This window comes from Pieris napi, chromosome 10 (assembly GCF_905475465.1).
Source record: "Pieris napi chromosome 10, ilPieNapi1.2, whole genome shotgun sequence".
Taxonomy (NCBI): domain Eukaryota; kingdom Metazoa; phylum Arthropoda; class Insecta; order Lepidoptera; family Pieridae; genus Pieris; species Pieris napi.
In genome coordinates, this window is record NC_062243.1 from 12,835,355 (window position 1) to 12,850,450 (window position 15,096).

Below are 15,096 nucleotides of genomic sequence, written 5' to 3' on the forward strand. Positions count from 1 at the left end.
TATTTTCTCGTATTGACTTGGTATAGACTGGGGAATATGAAAGGGTCTTTGGAATTCCTTCTTTTGGAAGGCCTTCGCTATCTTTTTTATTTATTAGTGCGCATATTTCCTATTTTATTGGGAGATATATATTTTGACTAGATATATATTATGTATGATATGTATTGATAGTCAAAAAGTTGCATTTAATTGTGTTACGTTAGTATAATAATTTTTATTACTTATAGTAAATTAAGTACATTTAAATCGTAATTAAATTAAGTGTTATTCAATTAAAGATTATATTTTAAGAAAATTTGGCTAATTAATTTCTAAGCTTTAGGTAAGCAACTTTAGGTTTTATTAAACTTTCGTTATTTGACATTTATACATGTTTAAAAAGTGTAATTATGATGTTAAAGTCTAGTATTAGTTACAAAATCAAGTGTATTTAATAATATATACATAAATACACGCACTACATATTGATCTATGTATCTACGCTCGTAGTCAGAAAGAACGACTAATGCAGATATATTGGTAAGAGAAGTGTACAATTCAGTCAGTGCAATGAAAAATGTACACTCAATAAACAACAAACAAAAAAGCTATGTAATGCCAAGTAACAATTAAAATAGCCAAAACAAATAGATAATACTCGAGAGCCTAACGTACACAGATTCGCGAAATTCTTGAATCGACATATACTGACTTAATACGATGTCACAAGGTCACGCGGTGATCAAATGTCGAAACAAAACCTGGTAAATGTTATAAAATTTCCTACGACCCATTCAAAGGACTGTGACAAAGGCCAGCGTAAGGTCACCGCAGTTTAGACCTCTGTTATTACTTATTATGAAATCGGTTATTCGCGTTCACATAACTCGAAAAGGCTGTTAATTTTTACACCACATTTTTTTATTGCGAAGTAAAGATGACGATATCAACTGACATTGACTATTTTAGTCTGAAACCTAGTTTTGTTTTTTTTTGTAATTAATAAAAAAATACCTCGCAGTCTCTTGCTGAACACGATAGCAATCAAAACGTCCAGTTTATAAATATAATAGTTAAAGAAATTATATTCGTTTTTATTTTGTAACATCAGTATTTGAATATGTATCTATCTTATATCCGTCCTAAAAGTATACACAGGGATGAAATCACGATTCACGATTTATACGAATTTAGCGTATCAAATTGTTGTTATCAGATAAAAAATAATAAAAAATGTCTGCTTGTGCGAAGTCAGGACAGATCGATAGTATAATATAAAAAACGTGATCACGCGCAAGGTCGCACTCGCGTTGCATGACGGACGTCAATGTCATGGCCCCGTTCGGCGGTTAGCAACTTGGCAGTGACACAACTATGGATCCCGTGATTTTGCTATTGTTTCATTATTGTTAAATAAGTATACTATTTCTAACGAATTGTTTCCGTGACGTAGCGTTTATAATTCTCGTTGATTTAGACTTATAGCGTGAGCAAAAAAAATATTCCATCTTTTCATGTTCACGGTATAACATCTCGATTCTTAGAGCAACATTCGGTTAGGTTATTTTATTAATCTAATGTCAATGATTTAAATGAAAAACAAAGTTTTTTTAGATAGTTAATTTTATTTAAATCGGTTTTTACCACGATACATGATTTACACAATAATTATTACACTGAATCAAACCCTCTTTATTAGATTAGTTTGAGCCACGGAGACTGGAGCATTATAAGTCACGATTGCATGATTTCGTGCAAACATTTTTGGTGTCGTTTGTCTACGATAATTATTATCAATGTAAAGTGTTTATGCAGACATTCTCATGTCTGTTTTAATTGCAGGTGATTCATTAAATCACCAAAGTTTTAGTTCACTGTCGAATGTTCTTAATTCTGATGGGTTTTCGTATAGATTAAAGGGCATTATTGCAGACAACGTTTACAAGACAAAATTTCGATGTCACATGATTTTACCATAATAGAAACAGGTTGTCTAATTAATTTTTAACGTGTTGTCATTTCCTCGCAATCTTAGGTAATGAGGTACATGGAAACGCTATTTATCAGGCTTGAGGTATTTTTGTTAATAATAACCTAGTTTTACCAGTTGAGCATCTACTTTTATTAAATAATGAAATTACTTTAACTTAGACGAACTCCATCTATTTATACATTTATAGTTGTTTAAAATTACTAGATGCTTAAATGAGATTATCATATTGCTTTTTTGTTAACACGATTAATATGTTATAAGAATATAAAAAGACGCCATTATTGGCTGCCTGTAAACACTTTTAGTGACAATTATAGGCACGTGATTATTTCATCTCTCTTATTAACAGATAACCTGAAAATGATCGAGTTTTGAAATCCTGAATGCGCAAATGAATTGTCCCGAAATTCCTTTACCGAAATGGTGATGTTCCTCTGAAGGAATTTTTGAGATATAGCATTCTTAAAAGCCTATTCTTGGAATCGATGTAACATACATGAACACAACAACAGAACATATAAGTGCAAATAAATCTATACGTCCTATGTATACGCCAGCATGAAGGTTAAAATAATTATGTAAAATTATCATACATATAGTAGCCGTATTTAAACTACAATGTGAATTCAAATAATTGAAGTAATATTCGTAACTTCTTAATAACTTATTGTTATTTTTTAATAATATTTTATTATAAAGTTAATAGTCCTGTTTGAAATAATTATGTAGGATTCATTTCAAGATGATAGGCACAGAAGGCTGGTTCTTGACACAGACAATGCTGTGTTTAGATATTACATAAGAATGTAGGTGTATGTTTTTTGAATGGATATTTAGTCGAGTTTTGTTGAAGAAGCAGTGTTGCCGTTCCGATTATTTTTACACAGTATATGTAAAATATACTGAATATGTTCTAGAAATATACTGAATTATAAAATAACAATAATTCAACCTTTAAATTGAGTTATAAAGTAAACAAGTAATTTATTACGACACATGATCAGTTATGACGGATGCGTTTCGAGGTCGGAGGATTTAACCTCATCATTTAATATCCTTGTCACAACTAGACGCAACTGACTGCAAGCGGCAGAGCACGGTGTGACCAGTTTACCATTATTATAAACATTGGGGTAATATTTACAGTACACAGTTCCAGTTATTAGGGAATGCAACGACTTTGGGCTTCTTCGATACATTTGAAAATCGCAAACAACGATACGTGTAAATTAAATTACCAATTTCCAATAGTAAAACACAAATGTGAGATGTGTTTCTGAGAAGCGCTCTCAATCATAATTTCGTGCGTTCAATTCACATAATTTTAATAAATTAAATAGAATACATAAACACTTGCTAATAATGCAAATAGTTGTAGCGTATTACACCTGCATTATTAATTAATATAGAACAAGGACAGTCTCTATCTCGAATATACATACTTAGATACTGAATAAGTAGATATTTGCATAAAATTGTAAAGGAAATGCTTATTGTACCAGATAAACCGCTTCGAATTGGAATATGAACAATTATTGTACAATGGAAAATATTAAGTACACATTAAAAGCATCTTTACGGATTGAATGGATTTTTGTTGTAATTACTCGTAGTAAGCAGTAATTAACTATAATAGGCAACGATATTTTTCTTATTACACGAATTGTGAGAGGGACAATTTATTCCTAACGGAAAGCTAAGAAAAATGCAAAATAAATTTTCCTTCGGGACAACTTGCAGAGTGCTTTGACATCACTTCTGTATTCATTCTTCAAACTACTCCAGCCTAGTTCGTTATATTCCTCAATATGAAACGGAATATTATTATCGTTCGAAATTGTGCTGATAGTTTTAAATCTACAAATACATTAAATTTTAGTCGAATAATAATCTAAATAAAGGAATCTGTTTTATATACACTTCAAAGATAGTTTTATCATCAGGATCTAATCGGGACATCCAGGAGAATCCTTGAATTCAAACTTTATCCGTAATGATTATAAATAAAGGCTTTTTTTATTAATTACGAATACTCTTTTAACAAATAGTGTTTGTTCCAGTTGGAGTCAAATATTTCATTAAGAAAGAAAGAAAGAAAAATCTTTATTATTCACAATAAAAAGGATAGTTAGATAAAAATAAAGTGCAGTAGCCTCCACACAAGGATTCCCCATCGTGGGAAGCTAGTCTGTCTCTTCCTTTTGACATGTTAACGGTACTTGACAATAATTTCTATATATAACAATTACATTTTATAGTTGTTGCACAATAAGAATATTTTCTGTTGTTTGATTGTTAGTGAATGTATATAGTTTTGAATCGTTAATGAAAATATTATTTTTAAGAAAATGGTTAAACATTAAAGGGCCTGTGAAGGAGAAAAAGCGTTGGGCAAAGAGAATGCGTTTTTATATGGTTGTGTTTGTGTAAATACAATGTTTAGGAATGTTACAAATGTTTAACTGACACATCTGTTACCGATAACGAATAAAAGTGATGTCGACCTATTGTAGATGTAAAATTATGAATGTAATGTAATGTATAAATAAATTATGAATGTATGGAAAAACTAAAGGGCCATAAAAAAACAAATAAAATACAAATATTTTATATAGTAAAATGGGTTCATGATATTTTAGGGGAAGTAGTGCGCAGTAATAGAAAATTGATTTTTTATTATGAAAATTATCTTTTTACATGAAAACATACAAATAATATTATTGTTAAACTTTCCCGCTTTAAAAGCCTTCTACTTATTATAAACACATTAACAATAGAAGGAAAATCTTAACAAAAACAACATTTACTTTAGATATCGCGTTATTTATAGTTCTGTTAAACCTTCTATTCTGTTTCTAGTTTAAAGTAAACCTTTTATAAATAAACTTTTGTATTACGTACGTTACGGATACGTTAATATATTTAAGGCAAAACACGTCCGTGGTGATTGATACATATCTAAAATATAAGATAAAGGGAAGATCCTCTACCTCTCAAAGTTACAGTGTGGCATATCTTTTCCAAAAATTTTGCAATCACTTACATTTATGTCTCGGACATATCTTAAATATAATATAATAACAGTATATTGTTTAAAAAAAAGCAAATGTCTTACCTACATATACCAGCTATAAAAAAATCCTAAGCCATAAATATCAAAAACATTATTTTCATAATCAAACCACATCGTTCCTACCCTGTATCAAACTATTTGAAAAGTACTTTAAATATACAGAATAGCTATAAAGCTTGTGTAAACTAGAACATAATATAGGCCAGTAGGGCAAAGTTAAGATTTAGCTAGCATTCATCGTAATTAAAAATCTCATTTAATGCCTCTATAGGTTTTCGAGTTGAATTATTTATGTTCATTTATAAAGAGTGAAGGTCAGCCTCTTTGAAATGATGGCTTTTGTTCATATTAATACAATATGCAGACATTAAGTAGAACGGAAATTCTAAAGGAAAATACTGGAAATTATTGAGATTTGAATTAGTTACATACAAATCAAATTATAATTAGCTGATTAGACATTGTGTGTATATTTATAGATGAATTATTTTGTATTTTCGATATGGTTTTCACAGAATACCATTCCTTACGTAGAAAATTATATAATTTAATATTAATGAAACTTGTGCAAAACCACTAGTATAATAAATATTAATAGAACCACCGAAATCTATGCTATGTTTTGGCAAAGTGTTTTAGCCTTGGAAACTTTATCAAAATCCCGCAATTTCTATGCCGCAATATACACAGAAAAATATCGCAAAGCCGGCTTTAGCTTTATAAAAAATGCAAATAATTGTGAAGTGCATAATGTATTTAATTTAAAATTACTGTGTCTGACCATTCTGTTTATTTCTTAGCTCATATTTAAAACTGCAATGTATGTTCGAATAATTTAAACGTTTTGTTATCTACATTGTTTACGGCAAACATTGTTGGATATTTATTGTATTGTTGTAATATTGAAAATTGTCGTGACATGTTTTTCGTAAGACTTAGCAATTAAGGTTCGTATAAGACTCTTCTTTTAAGTAAGAAATAAAAGTTTTATCATTACGTCTTTGATATTTCTATTGCATACTTTTGTTTAGTGTAGAATTCAAAGGTTAGAAGCCCCATTTCGATCACAATGCTAAACTATAAGAACTATTACAAATCAATAATGAAAAATCAGACAATAGTTGTCCGCGACTGTACACACCTTGACATTAATACGTGTCCCATTAACACTTAGTAACCTCCGTTCATTGATTTTGGAGGATATTGTATCCTTATGGTATCTATAATGTCTAGACAACGCATAGTCCTAAATCAAGAATACATTATTAGACAGGACAGTACACAACAGGAATAAGACGCCTAAAGGGGACTAAACCTTTTGAGTTAATAAACCTAGTGTAGTGAATATAAGTGCAAGTGCGGTATATCGGAAACACTAACATAGTGTCAAAATATTCACTAGTATTGTCGAAAATTTAGTGAACATAAAATTACTTATTAACCATAATTTTTGTATAGGCTAGATTGTATTTCATGTAAACTCTTTTTTGTGAACTTTATTGTATAAAAAAAGACATTTTATGCGTTTACACGTAAACGTTTACATCTCACGAGATGTTTTGAATAAGCTAAGTTCGAATTTAGATTAAAAGAAATGAGTCCTGCATACCTTGGAACGTTGTTTATTGGGTTATTTATTTTTTATATTAAAGATTTAGAATAATTGTCAATAATAATGGCTTAAAGTAATGAGCCACGTTTAAGATCCATAGGATTAGAAAACCCATACAAATGCTAAGTCACTTAAACGCACCGTGATCCAAGTGTAGTGATAATAATAAACTATTTGCCTCTATGAAAAAACAATGCAATGTCGATAAAATAAACTTATTTGCCCATTTCTCCATCCATTAATTATATTATAAATAGCCAATGTTAAAATGTAACAGATATATTAAATTAAGAGAAATCATCTAAATGCCCTCTTTTACATATGTACCTAATAGGTTTTCAGCTGTCGCACGCTTTGATAAGTTATTAGGACTATTGACGAACATAAGATGCATTTTTCTATTCATGTACTAGATACAATTATACGCTACTGTTTGTAAATATAAATTAATTATATAAGAGTGAATGAATTTGGTTTGAACAGGTGCCAAATTGCATAAACGTAATAATTTATAGCGTTATCGGATTTGAATCTTATGTGGCTGCCATTTATATTCACAATATTTTGGGAAAAGGCGATTGTAATCTCTACAAAATATATACTTCGAAATGCTGTTTTTGAAAGCACATATTTTTCTTCGATATATATTCGAGTATTATATAAAGCGATTATTGACTTATATATGACATGTATAAAAATACTTTAATTGAACTGAATTAGACTACCATATGTGTGTTTAAACAGTCACGAATGAAACAGTATCGTACTCAGATACAACCGGCAATTGCTGTTTGTTTGAAAGAGCAATCATTCATGAGTAAAACATTCATTATACCTATTAAACCTAACCTTGAATCTTATCACGTTATTTCGAACGTAAAGATCGCTACACCATGAAAACGATTCGTTATCCCGGTACGATAGACATTTTGCATCAACATTAAAAACAACAGCGGCCTTGAACGTTAAGCAGATGGTTCGAAAATAGGCGTCGCGTGGAAATAGCCGCGATGAAAATATAAACACGTGATTACGTACCTCGCGTACTGGCGTAAGAAGAAAATCGATGGTGTGTGCCACTCGGCGATCAACGGCTGACTGAGCCAGTATGTCAGGAGTTCGCGCCCCACCCGCGTCGCTCGCCTGAGTTATCACAGTTCGAAAATTAAAGAATAAAATCACTTGTATCTCACTTAGAAAACTATGGAGGTTACACTTTAAAAAAAATTCAGGCGGCTCCGAGATTTTGTTCGCGAGAACGCGGCGTGTTGCGACGTGGTGTCGGCTCGGCGTGGGGACGTCGACTGCTCGGTATAGGCTCCGCTCACGACTCTTTGCCGGAAAATGGCGCTTTTCATTTGAAGCTGTAGGCAGCGTTTAAGAAAACCGCTGTATATAGCTACTTTAATAAGTCCATCAATTGATATAAAAGTTGCATGTATGGTTTGAGTGAGTCCGAAGTTTATTTAAAGAAAAACTTTGAAAACAAAACCTTAAAAACATGTTAATGTATAAATTTTAGCAAAGTATAGTAAGTTGTCTATTAAATCGCGTCAACATATAAATTAGCGATCCAAATTAAGTCATTCACAATTTTTAAATTGTATAATATAATACATAATATTTCCAGTATTTAATACCTAGTTACACTTAAGTCACGTGAGTTTTGCTTGACAAGATAGATTGTAAGAAAAATACGTCATAAATCTTCATGTATAGACACAACAACCGTGTACTAAAAAATTCACCGCTGTATCCAGCTTAAAACTTTACGTAGCCACGCTATATTATCCACAGCTACACGTTCAGTGCTACCAGCGCTGCATTTGTAGCAGCAGCCGTAGAGGCGCCCCCCTCATGACGTAGATGGTGGGAATTAGCAGCTTCCCGAGGGTCGGTAAATGTAGGTCACGGGGGCTAGCACTCGACCAATCCATGCCGATACACTCGACAAGTTTAAGGACGTGTAACGATGCGCCTACGATCTCGTAGCAATTATGTAGCTAATCGAAGATTGTAGTGATTGCTACGAAAAGTAATTAATATATGGGACGAGGAGGGTCATATTATGCTTATTTATAAAACAAACTTAAACTATAACAAATGAGTGAAAATGTATTATAATAATTTTCTTGACGTTTCTGTCAGTCGGGCACATTCTTGAATAGGCTTGTAGCGTTAATCAAAAGTGATGTAGGTTGCTTGTATGAACACAATTTTGTCAATAACTCCACGTAAATAGAAGTTATATTCTTAAGACAAAAGTGTCTCGATTTGTTTAACCAATATTGGGTATATAAAGATAACATAATAAGGATTGAGGACAGTATATTTTACATCAATTTTATTTAATTAAATATTTTCATATGCTTTATTAATATCATGATCAGAATCATCCTATTTTTAGATCTGGAACGAATCAATCTTAAACTCAGTTTTTGTGAGATTATTTTTATCACATCGATAGCGTGGATATGTTATCAGAATATAATCTCGAGATTCCAGCATCATATTCATGTATTTGTCATATTTTGTTGCAACTTATTTTTTTAGTTTTTATATATTTAAGGTTCGACGTTTGACCAATGAAACAATTTTCAAAATTTAAGCCAGGAAAGCGGCTAGCCCCGATCGCTCTCTTTTTGGGTCTAAGACAAGACGATGTTTTCCTTCACCGTTCGAGCGAATGTCCATGGGTGCGCAGCCAGGGATGGAACATACAACCTCAGGGATGAGAGTCACACGCTGAAGCCACTAGCCAACAATCTCCTGTGCATACGCTTAATTAATTACTAAATGTCAAATTAAAATAAATATCATCTTACATTCTAATGAACGGTATATATTTTTTGTACTAACAGAGAACTACTATAATATATTCCAATTTGTAAATTACTTACAGTATTTCTGTAAAATCTAAATAAAAAAAATTCCTCTTTTCAATACTAGGTTACTAGACTTCTTGACCGCTGAACTGGCGCTTAATTCGACTTTGCAGCTCAATTAGGTACGCAGTCAAGTCGAAATATCGAAATACCTAGGTATAAGCTCTAAACCAACAACAGCGGGACCCAGGATCGGTTTAACAGGGAGAAGGTAATGTTAAGTGACTCACAACACCAGAAGGCTCGTGAGTGCGTTGCCGGTCTATTAGGAATTAGAACATACTTTTCTTGAAGGAATCATAACAATCAAATATACTTATAGTATTTTCCCATTTTCTTATTATAACTCTGCAGGGATTGAGCTTAGGGACCTCCCGTAGAACAATTTTTTGCAGCTGATGACCTCATCTATCCCCTAGTCGCGTTTGATCCACGGCTTTTTGCCCACCCTGAATAGTAATAATAAAAATATATTTTTTTTAAAGTTTGGTCCCTGTGGCAGTGTAACTTCAACGCTGGCAGCATTTACTCGCTGTAATGCGATACTTATTCGTTGATCCAGAAAAGCACCGGCTCTGAGGTCACCGGTACTATCTACCTCGCGCCAACTTAAATTTTTAATTAACGCCTGTGCACTTGAAGCCCACGGCCACGGATTTTCTTGATATTCTACAATATATTTGTATAATAATTTCTATATTAGGAAAAGATGCTATTCTAGTTAGAAAGCCGGTCTTCTGTAGTTTAACACCACAGTTTATAGTTAAACGCATAACGCATATTATAATAGTGAATCGCTAGCTACATACTAATAGTATAATAGAATAAGATTACACTATATTCTATGTAAAATGTTGTCACGTAAGTTTTCTACTATTGAGGGATTTAGAAAGACGAATGTAGGACTGTGAGTAAGCATACCCTTGTGGAGTGAAACACATTTTGCCCTTACACATATAAGGCTTCTATCGGATTGAACACAAAGCCAATTTATTGTATGTTGTCAACAAAATTTATTAAATAGCCTTAACATTGCATCTGACATAATTCCCTGGTTATAATTTTGCGTTGTGCAATTTATTTTATACCGTGTACAAAAGGTTTCAATATGTTACTGATCCTATAATAATTACAATTTCTTAATTATAATGTATATATTATTAATATATATAATTAAATTAGCATTTTATATAGCAAAATAATTTTATGAGTCTCAAGCATTTTTAAAACCAAGTAGGATAAACCTTTAATGCCTGACACACGTCGTCGAGTTTAGTTGCGCATATATACAATAAAAATCAATTTTAAATCCAGGATTGGAAGGCGAAACCAGGATTAGGAATCGCACGCTTATTCACGGCAACATTGCTCGCTCCAAAAGGTATTCTTTTACAATAAAAATATTAGAACAAACAAAAGAAAACAATTCTTAAAAAAGAAGTTTCCGACATTGTTATAACAACCGTTGATCCTAAATAATTTCATTACACACATCAGTAACTTCAGTAAATAAACAAGTCTCATGAATAATAGAATAAAATTGTTTAACAATAATTCTCCGAAAATTTATTAAAGTATGGTAATCATTTGGTAGAAATATTTAACAAATACTAGTGATTTTTCCAGGTTCGCGTCAATAACTTTTGCTAAATGTTTTCTATAAAAAATGTGTGTGCCTACAAAACTATGGTTATAGCCAATACTCCAGAATCAGGACCGTACCATTAATATTGTCCAAGTTTAATTTCTTATATGCACATATAAAATATAAAATTACCAACTCAATATCTTCTATTTACATATTGGCTAGTTAGAGCATACCTATGTTTTATTACTGTTATTTTCGTTTAGTCATGCGTATTTGTGTTTAAATTAATATTCTCATATTTCATATAAATGTAAATATAAAGAGCCGAAGGAAGTTCCCCGAGGAATATATTTCATTATGTTCTCGAATCAATTCGAAATTCTATTGATTCTAACAATACGGAAAATTTCCAGGAAATATTGTTCGGACTTCACAACTAGCTTAACTTTTTGTTTGCGAATGTACAGAAACAGTGGAAAACATAATACTTATTTTGTATAGAAACTGAAGTTATAACCCAGCAGTACAATTTTAGCACTGATTACCATAAATTAGGTATGTAATGCACTGGTTACCTCACTGATTTGGGAGTATTACATACATAAAACTATGGCGTTTAATCACGTGCAGGAATTCATTTATCTAAAAGCACTCCTTTTGTTGTATATCAGGCTCTTGCATTCAATTTTGAGCATGTATTGTTTGAAAGTCCTTTACAATTCCATTCCTCTAAAGCCTCAGTAGGGATATCGCTTGCCGTAAGGTCGTGATATCAGTAGGGATCTTGGGTCTGCTATTCGGTACACATGGTTGCGTCGTCAAGGATGATATAAAGTTTCTTCATTAAAGCGTCATCAAACACCGTCGTCGCAATCGGAGCCAAAAATACTTCTGAGAATCAAACGGTTGAAAACAAGGATAGTAGGTACATAGCCATCCGTTTAGATACATAAGTAAGAACAGGTCACAGCAGAGCATATATTAAGTTTTTCCACATTTATTAAAAGGCCCATTGAGATGACCGCTTTTCGGAAGCGTTAAAAATATTCTGGTAATTGAAATATATTAATTTCTGGCGTGTAAATTTTTAAACGATAAAAATAACGATGATAGATAAAGTCATGGCTATGTATCAATGTTTAAATGATATTTAATTAAAATTATAACGTGATAGGACAATCGAAAAAGCACATTGTGAGAAACCCGACACGACCAAGCCCCATTAGAGGTCATACAAAAAAGCAATTTAAGAAAACACTTCAATAAAGTTACCCTCTGGCGACCCACAAAAATATTTAACGTAAATATCATTAGCGAAGTATTACGAAACCGCTGGCGTAGATTAATCGTTGAAATTAGAGAAATTCTTAAATTTATTCCTCCAATGCTGAGAAATGTTTACAAAGTATTACGGAAATAAAATGCCGGCAATAATTTACGTTGGAATCGTAATTTGATATGTCGAAACGCGATTCAATACTAAGTATAGGCTTTGAAAGAAACGAAGGCCGCTTGAGTGGCCTCCACATTAATTATTGTTTATTTTGGTAATTTGATTTTCGTGTTATATCGTTAGCAAATATCCTGGTTTTCGTAAAAAAATATCGTCATCACCTTGTAGAGATAGCATTAGAGTGTAACAAAAAGGTGTGTCCAAAATATGTATGTATTAGGTTCTAATGAAAACCCTACTGTACTTTTGGCTGTTTATGGCAATTAATTTCAGATAAAGATGCAGTTTTTAATGGACTGTAATTTTCTTTATGTATAGGTTAATCAGTATTAAATGTGAGCTATATGCTGTGATGGTAATGACCACACGATGCAAATTTTATCTCAAAAAAAAAAATAATTTAAAAAATTGTATGCATACAATTAATGTTATTTACAAAGTAAGTAATATGTCTAAACGGAGAGTAAAGAAGGATAAAATATATGAAGGAGGCTGGCGCGGGTATCGTCTTGAGATATCCAAATGTATTGCTTAAGAACGTTTATAAGCAATCATAATACATGATTTTATAAGAACAAATAAATTAACACAGTAACTATGGAACCATTAAAAATAATACACAAATTGTAAACCTTCATAAAAATAATTAGTTACAGAGTAATGTTTAGATATTTCAAATAGCACAAATCTATTATAGTAGGCTAATAATATAAAGTGGAAAATACTTTCCAATCACAACGTTAGGGTTATTGATTTTCATGGAAGTAGTAATTTCTGCATATCATCGGGCTGTTTGATAAACGCTGAAATCGTGACGCGCGAAAATCGTTGACGTGGGCCAAGGTGCGTATACAATATAGATTTTCCGCTAATATAATAAATTACTCAGATTGCGTATTTTGTGTTATATAATCTTGTACTCTGCTTGAATGTCTGAACATTAGGCCAAATTCATATTAATTGTGTCAACATAATTTTACTTTATTTGTATTTGTAATTAAAACGACCCTATATACATTGTACGGTTCCTGGGGGTGCTTTAAATAATTGAGGATTTTATTTTCACTTATTAACCACTTTCGTTCCACATTAGAATACATGCGAAATAATTAAATGCTTTTTGCTATGAAATTAATACTAATTGAATATACATGTAAATGTTGAACAAAGTGCCCGCGTCGTACTCTCGGGGCGTAACTGACGATTTAGGAAATCGCCACACTTATAAAACTAAGAAAGCCTGAGTGAGCAATGTACAGCCTTGGCTCATACATACATTTTAGCATCTGATGAATGTTTTAGGCAAATTATAAACAGTTTCTGTGTATCAGAAATAATTCTGTTTCGCTAGAATATAATCTAAACACAAAACGATAACTGTTTTTCTAATCAAACTTGAAGTAACAAACCTATTCGACCGTAAAGAAATTGCATTTAAGGAAGATTGAAGGCTGAACTGCATTTCCTTTTTCCTGATTGCATAAAAATATATATCCACGGGCACTACAACTCTTTTATTGTAATTATTTTAGTGAGCGATCAGCTTGGGAGCCTGGCATACATGGTTGATTCTTCCTCGCAATGGTTCTTTCATTCGGGATTCAATTTAGGGTTAAAAACGAACCTTACATAGTGCGTTTCACAGTACTGTACGTAACACAAAAGCGGACTTCACTAAAGTTATACATGGGATACAAAGGAAAAATAATAAACACTAATCAGCTCTCAATCTACGTATTTGTCTCACGTAATGGATTTAGTTCGATTAGGTTTCGAATAATCGTTAGAGTAATCAATGTTTCTTTGTCCCAAACAAGCGCTTAATGCGCGCAATTAGTGAAACGGATTTAGTCGAAATCAGTGTGATTATTCAGAGACGATTCGATCTCGCATCCTCGCAATTAATTGTTTATATTATTTGTAACAATTTGATTCACAGACTAATAAAATCTACCAAGAAACCAAAATTATGACAATTTATAGCGTCTGTATCTTAATTTAATAAAATTTAAATAACTCTCTCCATAGTAGCTTATCATTAACAAAAATTAAACACACCACACAATACTCGCAATACTCCTCGAGCGAGTTTGCTTATCTTGCCGAAATTATTTGATGAAGTCTATTTAGTATGAGGGTGTGCAATTGTTTAATAAATTACCGTCTAAAATTCGTCATATATTTTTTGACAAATAAACGATCTTAAATTGTCCTTTGTTAATGTAATAATTCGTTATTGTATATGTATTTTAAAATATACCATATATTTTAAAATACATACTGTTTAAAACATGTACCATGTATCACCGAGTTATCTTGTTACCCACAAGACAGGGACTCCCTAGTGTCGAAACTAGCGATAGATTAATTTTGCCACAACCTATTTCTGTTATGAATAAAGTTTTCATTATTTTATTAAAAGATTTACATAGAAATTATTAGTACAATTATTTAAAAATAACAAATTTGTCTTGAATATAAACTAAAGCGTTTAAAACAATATGCTTATCTGC

The 15,096-nt window shown here is 31.8% G+C and overlaps 1 protein-coding gene across 1 annotated transcript in view; it reads right to left on the reverse strand.

Annotated features, from left to right (window-relative positions):
* The window catches only part of LOC125053284 (protein Tob1), a 36,353-nt gene extending 28,398 nt beyond the window's left edge, over window positions 1-7,955 (reverse strand). Inside the window, exon 1 of the mRNA XM_047654578.1 lies at window positions 7,696-7,955. The gene's annotated coding sequence lies outside the window, so the exon portion shown is untranslated. The remainder of the gene's footprint in view (window positions 1-7,695) is intronic.
* Window positions 7,956-15,096: the final 7,141 nt, after the last annotated feature.